This window comes from Durio zibethinus, chromosome 19, assembly GCF_047325235.1.
Source record: "Durio zibethinus cultivar Kanyao isolate XHJ-2024 chromosome 19, ASM4732523v1, whole genome shotgun sequence".
Lineage (NCBI taxonomy): Eukaryota > Viridiplantae > Streptophyta > Magnoliopsida > Malvales > Malvaceae > Durio > Durio zibethinus.
The window spans coordinates 7,510,257-7,524,934 of NC_143180.1; the positions used below are offsets into that span (position 1 = coordinate 7,510,257).

At 29.6% G+C, this 14,678-nt stretch overlaps 1 pseudogene across 1 annotated transcript; it reads left to right on the plus strand.

Moving 5' to 3' along the window:
* The first annotated feature begins 3,773 nt into the window (after positions 1-3,773).
* Positions 3,774-13,828, plus strand: LOC111309557 (uncharacterized; annotated as a pseudogene). The gene is made up of 8 exons (XR_016330432.1): positions 3,774-3,779; positions 3,857-4,041; positions 4,353-4,401; positions 9,652-9,736; positions 9,833-9,953; positions 12,259-12,378; positions 12,841-12,943; positions 13,072-13,828. The product of XR_016330432.1 is annotated as an uncharacterized LOC111309557 (transcript).
* Positions 13,829-14,678: the final 850 nt, after the last annotated feature.

Genomic DNA, 14,678 nt, shown 5'->3' on the forward strand with positions numbered 1-14,678 from the left:
TTGCTTCTGCCTTCTACGGTTTAAATTTTTAAAAACATCAAGCTTAGTCATATTAAGATTACTAATCCCACTAAATTTATGAGATAAAATAGAAACTATCTTACTTGGATGAATATTAGAATCATCAAGAACATCCATAAGATCTCTTTGAACTGTTGTTTGTACTCTATGTGAGCGAATAAATTGCATGCTATTTGGTGAAGCTAGCATATGATTATACGCTGCATGAAATTGAGAAACAATCCACTTTTTTTTTTCTTCTTGGATATTTGAAGCATTGTTTTACAAACTTTTCTTGTCTCATCTGGTGTTGCGTAAATTCTATTTACTTTCTTCAAGTATTTTTTTACTCACACACCTTCTTTTGAACAAACAAGTTCTCGGCCAATCATTGCTTGATTAGTTCTTGATCTAGTAATGTGATTTTTTTATGTACCAAAACATTTGGATCTCGCATACTTATTGTAATATTCTTGAGCATCATCTGGTGACTCAAATTCCATGCCAACATAGGGTTCTAATAATGTCTCTATCCATTATTCTTCAATGACATGCTCCATTGTGTTTTCACCTTCAAAGACTTACTTTATTTCCATGTTATCGATCTCATTATCCTCAACTTTTTTCATTTCCATCATATCAACTTCTTGTCTTGACATATTTTTCATTTTAATCCTAAAAAAAAAAGAAAGAAAAAATCTAATTATTGAATTTAATTAGGATATAAAGAGCATAAAAAGTTATATATCATACATATAGAATATAATACAGTTCTATAAATTACAAACTTTAGGAAAAATAAAAATGTTAACGTAAGTTAATCTATATTTTAGTGTTTGCTTTGAGAATGATACCTTCATGGTACAAAAGAATAAACTTATATTGTATAAGAAAATTTAATAATAATAGCATTCAAAGACCACAGTTTGAACCATGGCATGGATGTGATCTTGGCAAATTACAAAAAATAGTTTAATCAAACATCTAACCCATAATTTATTAGAGGAACATTCATATGTCGACTGTAAGATTATGAAAAATAGTTTAATAAAATATGCATTTAGCCTATTAGAGAGGAAAACTAAAAAATTAATGCTTGTATGGAATAAACCAAAAAAAAAAAAAAAAACCTTGCAAAGAGAATTGAAATTAATGAAGTGAACAAAGGTCTATGATAAAAGCTTGAAATAGAGAATTGTGGGACTGTGATAGAGAAAAGGTTTGAGATGGAAGGCTAAGAAAGATCTTCTAAATTTTGGGAAAAGTGTGAATGAGAGAGGTGTGCAGAGATAGCAAAAGTTTGGGAACTAACGATAGTGAGTGTAAAGTTGACGTTAAGGGCATAAAAAAAAACTTTTCTATAAAGATAACGTGGCAAGTTAAAAAAACCGACTTGTAGGGCCTTTAGTTTCTACTGACAATGGATTGAATAATAATCCTAATTTTAAAACCTTAAACTTATAAATTTTTTATAATTTGTATTATGAGTTAATTTTTAAATATTCAATTGTATGTATATTTTATTTTTAAAATAAAAGAAAAAGATACCTTATATTAAGTTTATAATTATGCATTACGTAAGTTTAATTGTTATATGAATAAAAAGAATAAATTTTTAAAAAATAATGATGAAATTAAAATTCAATAAATTATTATAAATACATAGTTATTTACGTTAGACTATTTGGCTATTAGATTATTCTAATATGTGTCAAATATTGTACGTTCCTATTTGGCTCATACTAATGATTCTAAAATTGAAGTCAATAATAAATCAATTGGATTTGATAAACTAATGTGAATATTCTTTAGTGAACCCAATTGTGTTATCAAAATTTCTCATGAAACCTTGTTATTAGTTTCTTTCTTTTTTTACCATACTCTTTTTATTTGATTAATTAATATTAATTTTAAAATAAATTTTAATTTATTATTTTAAAATTTTTATTTTAGGATAAAGTCTCATAAAAATAAATAATAATTTTTTTGGGCTTATAATTTATTCCTTAACATACTTTAGAAAAAAAAGATAAATTGCATTGAAGTCTTTTAGTTTTGAGTGAAATTCAAGTCAAATTCATTAGTTTCAAAAATAGACATTCTGCTCCCAAGTTATCAATTTAGTAAAACAAAATGATCTTGCCATTAATTCAATATTAGAAAATTTGTTAAGAAGGTGTTATAGAGACTATTATACCATTGAATGAAAAATAACTTCAAAAACAAAAACTTAGTTTGAGAAAGAAATATCTTATCATTTACAACAGTAAAATAAATAAATAAAAAGAAATCTTAGCATATCTAAATACAAAAGTTTTGAGAGAAAAAAAAGAAAAAGCCAATTTTTTTTTAAAGCCTTAGAACTAAAGGTTTAATATAACACTAAGTGTAAACCAAAACATAAGAATGGTTTGGCTTACAAATACAGAGGGAATTATACTGGGTAGAGGAATGTCTTTAATTTCTCTAAACTCTTGTATCTACAGAAGCATACTTAACTAATTAATGAAAGCTATTTACTTTTAAAATAAAGAATTGTTTTTCTTTTTAAATTTTAATGGCTATATAAAAATGACTTATTTTAACTAAACCAGGAAAAAACATAAGTAAAAGATAACTTCTTGCTATGTTATCACTATTTTCTTGCATTTTCATAACAATCAAACAAGAACTTAACATTATCTTTGATTTATTGAACAAATAAAAAAACTATCATGAAAATTAACAAATTTGTTGAATAAAAGAAAAAAAAAGACCCATACATGCCTCATTTCTGAAGTCAGATGAAATTTTTGAAATTATCCTTGATTTTTAATTTAAAAAGCCTCTACTCTAAAGCTTGAACAAATTTTCCTTGCTTTTACCTTTAAATCAACTACCAACCCACCAACTCCATAATACCAAACTAAAAAATTCAGTGAGTCTAATCCTAAATTTGGAAACTAAAATCTCTTATTGTGTTTAGGTTTTGGTCATTGGATGAAGAGAAAGAGAGGAAAAAAAAAATAGTGAACCTAACTTATGAAGAGAAACGCTAAAAAGGTGAGAAAGAGAATAAGAATGATGAAGAGCTGTCGGTGGTGTGGTCCATTATGCACGTTTGCGTTTGGGAAATTATGTAACTACTTAATTTTTGTTAACGCTTTTAACATCTTTAAGATGGAAAATCCATTTTTAAAATTAATAAACTTGATTTAAATTTCACTTAAAAAGGACCTCTAAGGAATTTACTCTAAAGGAAATGTAACTCTTGATTCTAATCTAATTTTTAAAAGAACATTTGTAGTTGTTTGTAAATATTTAACTGAATTTTAAGTTTTTTTTTTATTTTTTTATGTTTGATTAAAGTTTGGTTGTTAAATTTAATTTGTGAATTATAATATATTAAAATTTTCATCCATTAAATTTTTAACTAAATTAATTTATGAGTTTAATTTCATATAATTAAAAAAGATAGAAAAATATTTAATTTTATGTATAATACTATTTTGTCACTCTTATATAGTTATGATAGTGAATATCACAATATTCATGAATATATTTAAACAACCTTTAAATATGGATTAATTTGACTATTAAGATGTAATATAAAAAATATTAATAATTTATTTTCTCATAATATTAAAGAAATTAAAATGTTCTAAATTATTTCAAATATCATAAAATAAAAGTTTTCACTATTACAATTATAATTTACTTCATTATATAATGAGTTGTGATAAATAAAAAAATTCATGACTACAATAGATATAACGATCGTTATCTTATCTATTATGTCGGTAATTGTGATAAATGCAATGTAATCGAAAATGCGATCGTAATTGTGATTTAAATCCTTGGGTGCAATTAAGTATAGAGCTTACCAACGAGCCAATAATCGATGTTAGATGCAATTTGTGGATAGGATCGAGAGGATATATGATAATTCACTTACGTGTTATATGTATAGGTTTAAGTTTTTTAATTTTGAGTTTTGCCTTATTTTGCCTGTTAGAATTGAAGCATAGCCTTATGTATGCTGTATTAAGCTTTTGTCTTGTAAGATAACTTTGACATTTCATTACCATTGAAAATTTTTATGTCTTTTATTTATTAGATGGAAGGAGAATTTGTGTTTTATATTGCTTTTAAATTAATTTAGTCATTTTCAAATTCAATATGGTAACTTTTAATGTATTGAGGTGCAACATTTCTTGAAATAGTGTTTTAACCAGTGTCCTTAGGGCACATTACTTAGAAAAATTCTTCGGACAAGCAAGGAAGGATAATAAGTAGCAATTTGTGTAGATATTGTGGATGTCCATAGATTTGATGGATTTTGAGAATGTTATGATGTTCTATCCACTAGTTGCAGCTAAATGGCTTGCCAATTGTGGTTGTGCAGAATGATTAAGTTTGATGGTGTTTATCTCTCTCAAGTTTTTTCATCAAAGATATTCATATTTTAATTTAGATAATGAAACCTTGTTTTTGAATTTTTAACATGGAAATTATCATACAAAATAAAAAGTTATTATATGATATCTCCTAATGATTTTGCATCTGTAACAACCAACAAGACTTGTTGAATTGATTGTGCTAGGGAAGTTATCGGTTGGACCAATTTGGATTTTGAGTTTTTTGAATATCATGTGCTAAGGTTGATTAAGGATAAATAAATAGTTACTCTCAATTGTTACTGTCACTTTAGTAATTTTGTTTTCTCGGTGTTTTTTATGTTATGTAAATAGACATTGAGTCGTGGTTCATCAAACAAGTATATAATTGATTCATACCTGAAGCATATTTTTCTTCTTTGGCACAAGACAAGTTTTTTCCCAAAAAAAAAAAAAATAGCTGATTGAAGGAAATTGAATTTAAATTGGCTATTTTTATTTTAATGATAAAAATAATTTTAAACATGTATTTACGTTCTAGCATACTTCTTTTCCACTAATGATTCATTGTATATAGCTTTCACCATGTGCAATTTAGACTCCAAACTTGTTGACCTGTAGGCTGTATTCTCTTATTCTTCATTCTCTTTCTCTGACTTCCAAATGGTCCTATGCAATATTATAACATATAGATCCAAAAATCTATAACTAGATTTAATAAAATAGATAGAGTCATCACCAACCTTTTTTTATTAGGTGTGATTGACTAGCTAAAGAATCTATCATTTTAAGGAGCTCCTAAGCTTGATTAAGGGTCTTTAAAAGAATAAGTTCAGGTCTACAAACTAGAATAGGGTTCGAGAGTTTAGTTACATGTGAGGAAGGTTATAGCACCACCACATGCTCATCCAAAGGATGGTACCATTTTATTTTAAATTTATCATTAGGTTTTAAGTCTAATGGTTTCAAATTTTTATGTTGAAATATTGAAAATAATTTATAAGATTCTTCCATCAATATGGTAGAATTCTTAAAAATATTTTTTCACCTCAAAAGTATTCAAGGATCCCATTTGTTTCCTTAAAGAGACTCCGTCATCAAAAAAATATTTAATTATTTTTTTATTGTCGAAAATATATCTAATTATTTCACCATTTGGGCCAAGCTAGAAATATTTTCTCTTTTGAATTTTTAAATTTTTCACAATTTAGGCCTATTTAAAATTTTTTTTTCTTTTTTTTTTTTCGAAAAGAAAATAATATGACAATTATTTTTATTGAAATTCTATTTAAATTATTTCATTATTTGGGACAAATTTAAAGAAAATTTCTCACCTAGAGATTTATTAGAAATTTACCATTTGAAATTTTAAAGATTCTCATCCTTAAATAATTATCAAATATTTTTAACATAAATTTTTATTTTTATTTTTTAGTTTGAAAATAAATATTAATTATTGTTATTGAAACTTTATCTAAATTACTTTCCCATTTAGGACAAATTTAGATCAAATTTCTCACCTAAAAATTTTAAAAAAATTTACTATTTTAAATTTTTATAAATTTCATCATTAGATAATTAATATTTATTCTCAAAAATTATTTTATATATTTTTTAATTTAATCATGCAAAAATACTAAAAAAACACATAAATAAAATACTAAATAAAATAAATAAAAAATACCAAAAAAATGACTCAATTTAGTGACGTTGTACGAGTTGGCTTCAAGTAGAAAGTGGCTCAAGATGCTTGGCTTGGTGGCTCAGTTTGCGGCTCAGCTCGGCTAAACTCAAAGGTAAGGATGCAGGTTGTTGGTGTGGGTTGTGCTACAAGTCGGCTTACCCACTTAAAAACACGCGGATCCTACTCTTAGTTAATGTTTAAAACGACATCATTTTATATGGCTAAAAGTTACGTTTTTCCTTTCCTCGTTTCAACCTTTTCCACTGTCAGATCTTCTTCATATTTCAATATGTTGTTTCTCTCGTCAAACTTTTCGCCTTCATCGTTCAGATCTCCCAGAATTTTCAAAAATTGTTGCTTGTCACTGCTGTCACCATAGGAGTTTCTGGTTTCCCTCTTTTTTACTTATCTTTTTTTTTTCTTCTGTTTTTGACCTTATTTGATTTTTGACTCAACCTTTTTTATTTGTCTTTGTTAATATTTGGTTGCTGTGTTTTTGAGCTCTTTGATATCTTGCTGCTTTGTGGTGTATCTGTTGAATATGAAATGTACTACTCTGTGGTTGTTGGTTTGTGACTGCTTCTTTGTATATAGCTGACAATTGGGTTTATTATTTCAGACACGATATGATTTTGAGGCTAGGTTTAGTGTATGATGTTTAGGCTTTCTGGTCGATAGTGGCTGTAGCCATGGGTGATTGTTTGGTGAGGACTTTAAAATGGTAGTAGAACTAACTTGAACAGGAGTTGGCGGCTGAACTGTTTAGGTTTTGGTCTATGCCCGCTGCTTGGAAAGGCTGATAGATTGGGTTACTGGGAACGAGTTTTCTAGGAATCAAGCTAGAAATTGGGCATTTTTTTTATGTTTTGTCCTTAATTTTCCTTGATCTCTGATCCTTTGTTGCTGTTTTTTATTATTGTGAATCACAATGATTTATAAAATCATGTTGATAAAGTTTTAGTTCAATTCTGATTAGCATCGAAAGCTAAAGATTAGCATTTAGTTATGCTTTCTGATAACAATCATCACCAAGCCTAATCTGAATCTTTCAACTTTTTTTCTTTTTTTTTTTTTCAATTAATCAGATAATGGAGAAAGAAAGAAAAAACAATAGATAGACTATAAAATAAAAAAAATGATAAATATGAAATAAAAATTTGAAATAAAAATGAATAAAAATTTTTACAATCGAGCTTGGATTAGTCTTAATTGACAAAGAACTCCGGACAAAATGAAGTGGCTACATGCAATGTTTTAACTAGTTAAATTACCTTATTAGCTTTTTTTGTCAAAAGACTTTTTCTTTATGTATGTGGCCATATTGCCAGTGCTAGCTTTGTTCTGACAAAGTAACCGTTAACTATCATTCTTGAATGGTGTTTTACCTTTTTCATGATTAACATAATAAAAGCTTTCTTTTTTTACATAGTTCATGCTTTCTCTGTTATTTGAATCTCACCTTGGCAATTGATCAGATATATCTAACTCATTTGCTTTTGTTAGGGTGTTTCAACTATGTGGTACTTTTTCACTATGAAGCACCATCAAGGCAATTACCTAGGTGTAGTGGTGTCGAATTCGTGTCGGACATAGACACTCGTATGAAATAGCAATGGAAAAATACGTATATAATAAGTTGGGACACAAAAGATAAAAAAAAAAAAGTTAACATGGGCAAGATACAGTGATGACACCTTCGGGCACAGTGACCATGGTTACCACTTACAAGATTTGCTTCTCTATACCTATGAATCAAAAGAAGATTTGCTTCCCTTGGTCTTGCTCAGTACCTTTATACAAGCTAATGAGGAAAACCCGGCCACCTGTTTTGTGAGATTTCGAAACAAGATTTATCTAATAGAATGGGTGATAGAAGAATGCTAAGATAAATATGACGAGAAATGAGAAATACAGACATATAAAAGAAAGTTGCATCGGAAAGAGTGCCTCAAATTTCATAAAGAGATTTATTTGAGATTGAATAAATATTGCTTAATAGATAAAAAAATTTATAAGAGAAAAATTTTAAAAGTAAAGTGAATCTTGATAAGTAAGTTTGTATCTTTATAAAATAACAGAGATAAACTTAAATATGAAAAAAAATGTAAGAAAGTTATAAAATTTTATAAGATAGATACCTCATAGGACTATAGGAGATTGAAAAGATCTTTATAAGTGTGTATCTTTGAGTTTACTAGAAGAGAATGAAACGATTTACATAAATATGGTAAGTCACATTGGTATATGCTTATTTGGGTTAAAAATATTCTATGAGATTAAAGAAGAATGAGAAGGTACATGAGTATTAATTTGTTTGTAAATCTTTACATTGAAATTGATTATTGATGATTTGATTTGTTTGTAAATCTTTACAATTAATGAATTTTTTTTATTCATGAATATAGGTTAGTTGGATTGAATCACGTTAAATTACTATCTTTTATGTGAATGATTGATTGTTTGATTATATTTTTGCTTGCATGAATGCTTAATTGATTGGAAACTTTTTTCTTAACAATTGTAATCAAAATTGTCATGATCCTAACAAGTAAAACTAAAAACAAGAAGAAAAGAGCAACGGCAGTGATAGAAAAATAAGATGAGAGACAAGTGAGCATAGTGATGCTTAGGCTTTGCTCAATATGATGAAAAAAATAAAAAGATAAAAATTAATAAAAAGAAAAGTGAAAAGATGAAAAAAAAAAAAAATATATATATATATATATATTCTTTCTATTAGCGTGTTTAGTTGGAAAGATAGAAAAACCGAAAGAAAATTACATTTTAAAAAACTTGAAAGAAAATTACATTTTCTTTTCATCAATTACTTGGTAGAGTTTAAAATGAAAAGAAAAAAAAAAATATGATTTTATCATTATAACCTTCTATAAATTAAGATAAAAAAAATTTAAATATGATGGACTATTTTATAAATATACATGAACATACCTCTCTCATTTTTTTCATATATTCTTTTCAATTTAGAGTGATTTATTTTTGTTAATGAATATAAAAAATGATAATTTTTCCTATTTTCTTTCTTTTTATTTTTCTTTTTTACCAAACATATCTAAAATCAATCTATCTTTCACTTTTCGGCTGTACAAAGCACATCCTTAAGGTTTCTATTAAAAAAGCAGTTGGGCTTTAAAGAAAAAAGTTAGGCTTATTTCAATAGTTATTACATTGGGCTTACAACTTAAGAATTATATCTGTTCCATCCAATAACTAAGAGTTAAGAATTAAGACTTATTCTAATAACTATTGCAATTGTAATTTAAAAAAAATTAAGAATTGAACTTACTTTCATATATAATTATTTCGTATAGACACATGCAGTTAAAGAGTGACATAGATTACACATTTACATTGAATATTTTTACATAACATTATGTATAAAATATTTTTTATTGTGTGTCTTCACTTTTTAAAAATTATCGTATCTGTAGTACTCGTGTTAGGTGTACAGGTCCGTGCTTCATAGTTTTTCTAAAGCTTGGCATCATAATCTGTTTGAGTCAGTTAAACCTAAATTAAAGAGTAATGGTTCTTTTGGGAGTGCTTTGACATTGATTTGATATGGGAATGCAGCTTCTATGGTCAATCAAATATCTTGTTATACCAACCGGGGTGACACTCGTTAGTTCAAGAACTTTCATCGGATGCAGTTATTGAGGTGGCATTCCGAATTATTCTTTTTTCAAAAGGACCATGGCATTTCACAAAGGGCATATCTTTCTTCCTATTATTTGTGCTGTTCTATTTTATCTAGATTGAGTTCGAGGTTCCTTTTGCGTTTAGACCAATTCCATTGGGAATGATTGAATCAACTGGGAACCAAGTCCTTGAACAAATAATTAGGCTAATGCTGCCACGCTTTATGGCACAGGTTTGCATAAAATTACTTAAATTTCTTTTACTCTGATTAATAAGAAGCTGGCTAGTTGATGACATCGTTCTGCCCTTATACTTAAATTTTGGTCAAATTTTACCATGTTATAAGCTCTCATAGCTGCTCTCGAGTTGAAAGACCATGCCTTAGCTTTAATAAGAAAGTTTTCTTATCATTATCACGAACTTTTTAAAGAGATGTAGTAGATCAAAGATCTAAGTAATCACAGTATTGCAAAGGAATTTTGAGTTGAAAAATGAGGAAGATGGAATGAAGATTTTAATAGCAATATAATTGGCCTAGATGAAGTCGAATGTGGATATACAAATATAGTCTGTGCAGATTGATATTTTGGGCAGTTTGAGTTTTTTCTAGAGAACTTATATTAAAACTCGTTGGTAATTGCCACAGTTTTTCGTTGGATGGATGAATCAAATATTGCTTAGCCATTTAGCAGCCGTAGTCTGGCAGGATGGTAATAATCTTGGGCTGTTAAAGGAAGATGTATAGAGGTACTGGAAGTGGCTATGTTCTGCTTTTGGCAGCCTTGAGTGATAGTGGATGGTTTACAATTCCTACTCCAATGATTGGAAAAGCATTAGTCATTTAGCAAAACCATGATCAACATAGGGCAAATCAGCAACTCAATCAGTCTGTACTTGTGGCTATTTGTATTTGATGTGCATATCCACTTTTTGCATTCTGTGTGAAGAATTGGATGTGAATTTTGGAGCAAATCATGATACTCTACTGTATTATAAAAAGTTGTTTCGTTTTTAGCTATTTATAATTCATTTCTAAACATTTATCTGTAGGCATGAGGTTCAATTTTGAAATCAAAATTTATAATGGATTATTACATTAAAGGTCTCTGTCAAAGTAATAGACAATAAAAGATGGTGGCGGCACTTGGGATCCAACTCTTATATAAGAATTTATGTTGAGTTGTCAATTTGGAACTACTGTCATGATGTATATGCTTGTCAGAGTGTAAGAATAGACCATTTTGATTGCATTTAAAGGATTAAATCTTGATTGGTGATGCAAGGGTACACTATATAAACAAGAAAAACTACTAAAGTTTTACACTTTTGTTTTTGAGTTATTTAGTTTATTTGTTACTGGTAGAAATACTAATTAGGAAGTTATTCTTGGAATTGTCCTTTAGACCATATATAAGCTTTTAGTTCTTGGGAAGCCTCTAATTTTTCAGTGTGAAGTTTAGCAAAGACTCATGTTTATAATACTTATATGAGTGGAATGACGATATAGAGGAGCTCTTTGGTCTGAAACTACTTTGTCAGCAGGTTTCATTTTTGGATGAGTTTTTCCTCTTGAACAAATCAGGTATTTACTTGGTTACATGAATAACATCAACAAGTAGCTGCTGGTTGGTTGGTGTTCAAGACTATTCTCTTCTTGTTTGGTTTTAGCCATCCTTGCTGAATGCTGACTCTCACTTGCAGCAAGCTATTATCAGAACAAGTAGCAACCTACTTTATTGGTATGAATTATGTCCAACTTATCAGATTAAACTATATGGACTGATTAGGCTGTAAGTGATGCTGTACATCATTGAGAAACTGTCTGTCTTGACATATTTGCTCTGAATGAGATTGTGAAACACAGAGTTGGGCCCACACTCCTTCACTTATATAATGTGCATCACATTCCTCGACTACTAAATGATTTGTTCATTGTGGAATTTAACAGTCAGATGCTAGCTGCACTTAAAAAGGAAAAGGAAAGATGGGATGGGTGGGTGTTTGTGGTGGTGGTACTTTCTTTGCCAATTGGCTTCTGCTACTTATTTGGATGTAGAGATTGGTGCTCCCTCTTTTTTTTTTTTTTTCAATTGGTTTTTTAAAATACTGAAATACAGTCAGATTGTCATTTAGTGCTGTGATTTGTTGTATCTTTGTTTGTAGGCATCTTATATTATACTCCATTTAAGCACCAAGTCCCTAACACAGTTGTGGAATCATAGAAACGGCATACGGTTAAAATGCTGTTAGATTCAGCACAGGTATTCCTTAAAATTTTTCTTCTCCCTTTTCAGGGTGGGGGAAACTGGCATTTTGCAATTTGCATGGGAAGGGGAGGCCAGAGTACCGAATGGGCAAATTATGATGTACACATAATGCGATCCATGTTAGAAATTATACTTGCAATGACTGCTGCACCCTTATGGGGGTGGATTCTTTAAATGGGAATCTAAAAATATGAAGCAACAAAGCCAACTTAAACCAAATGAGCAATTCTGATTTTCAAAGACATAGTTCTGATATATTTCCATTGTTTTGCAGCTGTGAAAGACTGTCAAGCTTGGGCTTCTGGCGATACGTCAAGGCAACCTCTCGGAACTGGTGAGATTTGAAATCAAGAGAAACAAGATTTCTTCTAACTCCCTACTGTAATATAGGCAGGTAAGTATGATCTCGGCTCTAGGTTCACCGATTTACTTGGATTGTTTTCATTAAGGGAGGGAAATATCATTTTAGAAAATTCTTTGCATTCATTCATTTCAGGCAGACTCTTGAGCACAACTTGTAGAATCAGTTTGACTACAATCTATTCCTATTATTATTGAAATTCTTAAGTTTTTCAATTTTTTTTTTCGGGTTTCGTAGGAAATCAAAATTTTTCTTGAAAATCGACTTTGTTTCCTGCTTCAAAATTATGGTTCTACATTTTATTGATATATGGTGCTCCTCTGTTATCTATACTATTAATATAAGCTATCCCCATATGCAATTTGAAAGCCAACTCAGCTGTATCATAAAAAATGATTGTAAGGACAATTTTGGAAGAAATGATAATGTATGTTAGGATAGTTTGGCAAGAAGGGAAAAGAGAAGAATCTAAAAGAAAAAAAAAATGGAAAATAGGAAAGGGAACGAGAGGCACCGGTGAGAGAAAGAGGGGAAAGAAGAAAAAGAAGAGTCGGGAAAGAAGGAAAATGGATGAGATTGAGAGGTTGTTTCCAATATGGTAATGTCGGATCCAACTTCATCTGATATTTTTTGTTGTTTAAAGTAGATCTATTTTAATCTCTTTCATTTTATTCTATTTACTTCTTTGCTCTCCTCTCTAATCCAATCTCACAACGGTCCTTGCAGGAGACGACCCGGAGTCAACCCGACCAGATCTTGTAGCTGCCGAAAGTGGATCGGGGCAGGATTTTATAGACGGAGACTTCGGGGACTACAAGGAGGATGTGTTCTAGGGGCTCTTCTTCATCGAACGACATGTCGTGGGAATAGGCTTAGGGTTTTTTCTTCGAAAGAGAGAGTAGAGAGGTTGAAGGGAATAAACAGATGTTGAGAGGTTTGGTTTGCAGCCGCCAACATATAAGGCTTCGACAGCTCGATTCAATCACCGGTTCGTTGATGCAGGCGATGACCACAAAAGAGTTAGCTTTTCCTTTTTCTTCTAATTTGCTTGATTCAGAGATTAAATTTTGTTTTTCATCTAAAAAGGGAACTTTGTACATTTAGGGTTTCAAATTACATTTTGTTTAAAAAAAAAAAAGAACTTCGTACATTTGAGTTTTCAAAGTCAGTTGAAAATTTGCAGGAGTTTCGCCTGAGTGTTTGCAGATTGCTGATAGAATTATTGAGCGATTCATAAAAATATGTAGTCTTCGCGACATGCTTTCGATTCTTTGCAAGTTCAGTGTTTATGTTTTCTTAATTTTCTATCAATTGATGGTCATAATTATTTGTTAATTTTTTAATTTTAATGGATTAGGCATTATATTCCCCAAAAACGACACTCAAAGCTGCCTTTTATGTTTCTCCTTTTATGAATCAACCATATTCATCTGTAAAGTTCAAAGAACTATTTTCTTTATTGATCAATGAACTGTTGTTTCTAATACTGGATGAATGTTCCTGTCTTGGTTTAGTATTTCTTTCCGCTCAGAGGTGTCATTTTGAACAAATTAATTGCAATGCCAGTTATTGTTAAAGTTGTGAAGGCCATTTCTTCAGAATCAGATTATGAAAATACAGAACTGGAGAATTTGTTTGATAGAGTTGTCAAAAATGCTCACTATATATGAACAGTTTGTACGAAACTGGTATGCGATGTTTGATTTCATATTAGGCTATTTTCAAGATTCTTGATGTTTTTCTCTATTAGGTCCTAATAATTGTTTGCTATTCCTTACAATAGGAGGATGGAGTAAATGAAAAGCTTCGAGCTCCTCTTGGTCTATACATTCTTCAAATCTTCGTTGGTGCTCTTATTTTGGACCAATTTCTAGGTTAGGTGTTTGTTGTTTCAGTAGATATTAGAGTGATTTAATATCCAATATTCAATGTATTTTTAAATCTGCTTGTCTTTTGGGATCAGTTGGCTTCCATTATTGATCTCTCGATCCTTTTTTTTTCTTTTAAATTTGTATGTTTGTTGTTGTTGGTTTGAGGATATACACCCATGATGTGTAGGCATTGGTTTCAGTTAGCCCCACTCATCTTCTCTTTGCATCACGATTGGCATGCTTCCTTCCATATTGTGGTACACCGATCAACACCTAACTATGTACATTTTGCTTTATATAGGGGGAAATAAAAAATCTAAAGTTGAACATATGCCACAGCAAGTTGCTGATTTTTTGTTGCACTTCTGATGCAACAGTAAGCGCTAATGATTCCTTTTGTACTTCCTGGTGTTTGAATGTGATGAATCTTTCTTTTTCTATACAGATTTTATGCTTTGCTCT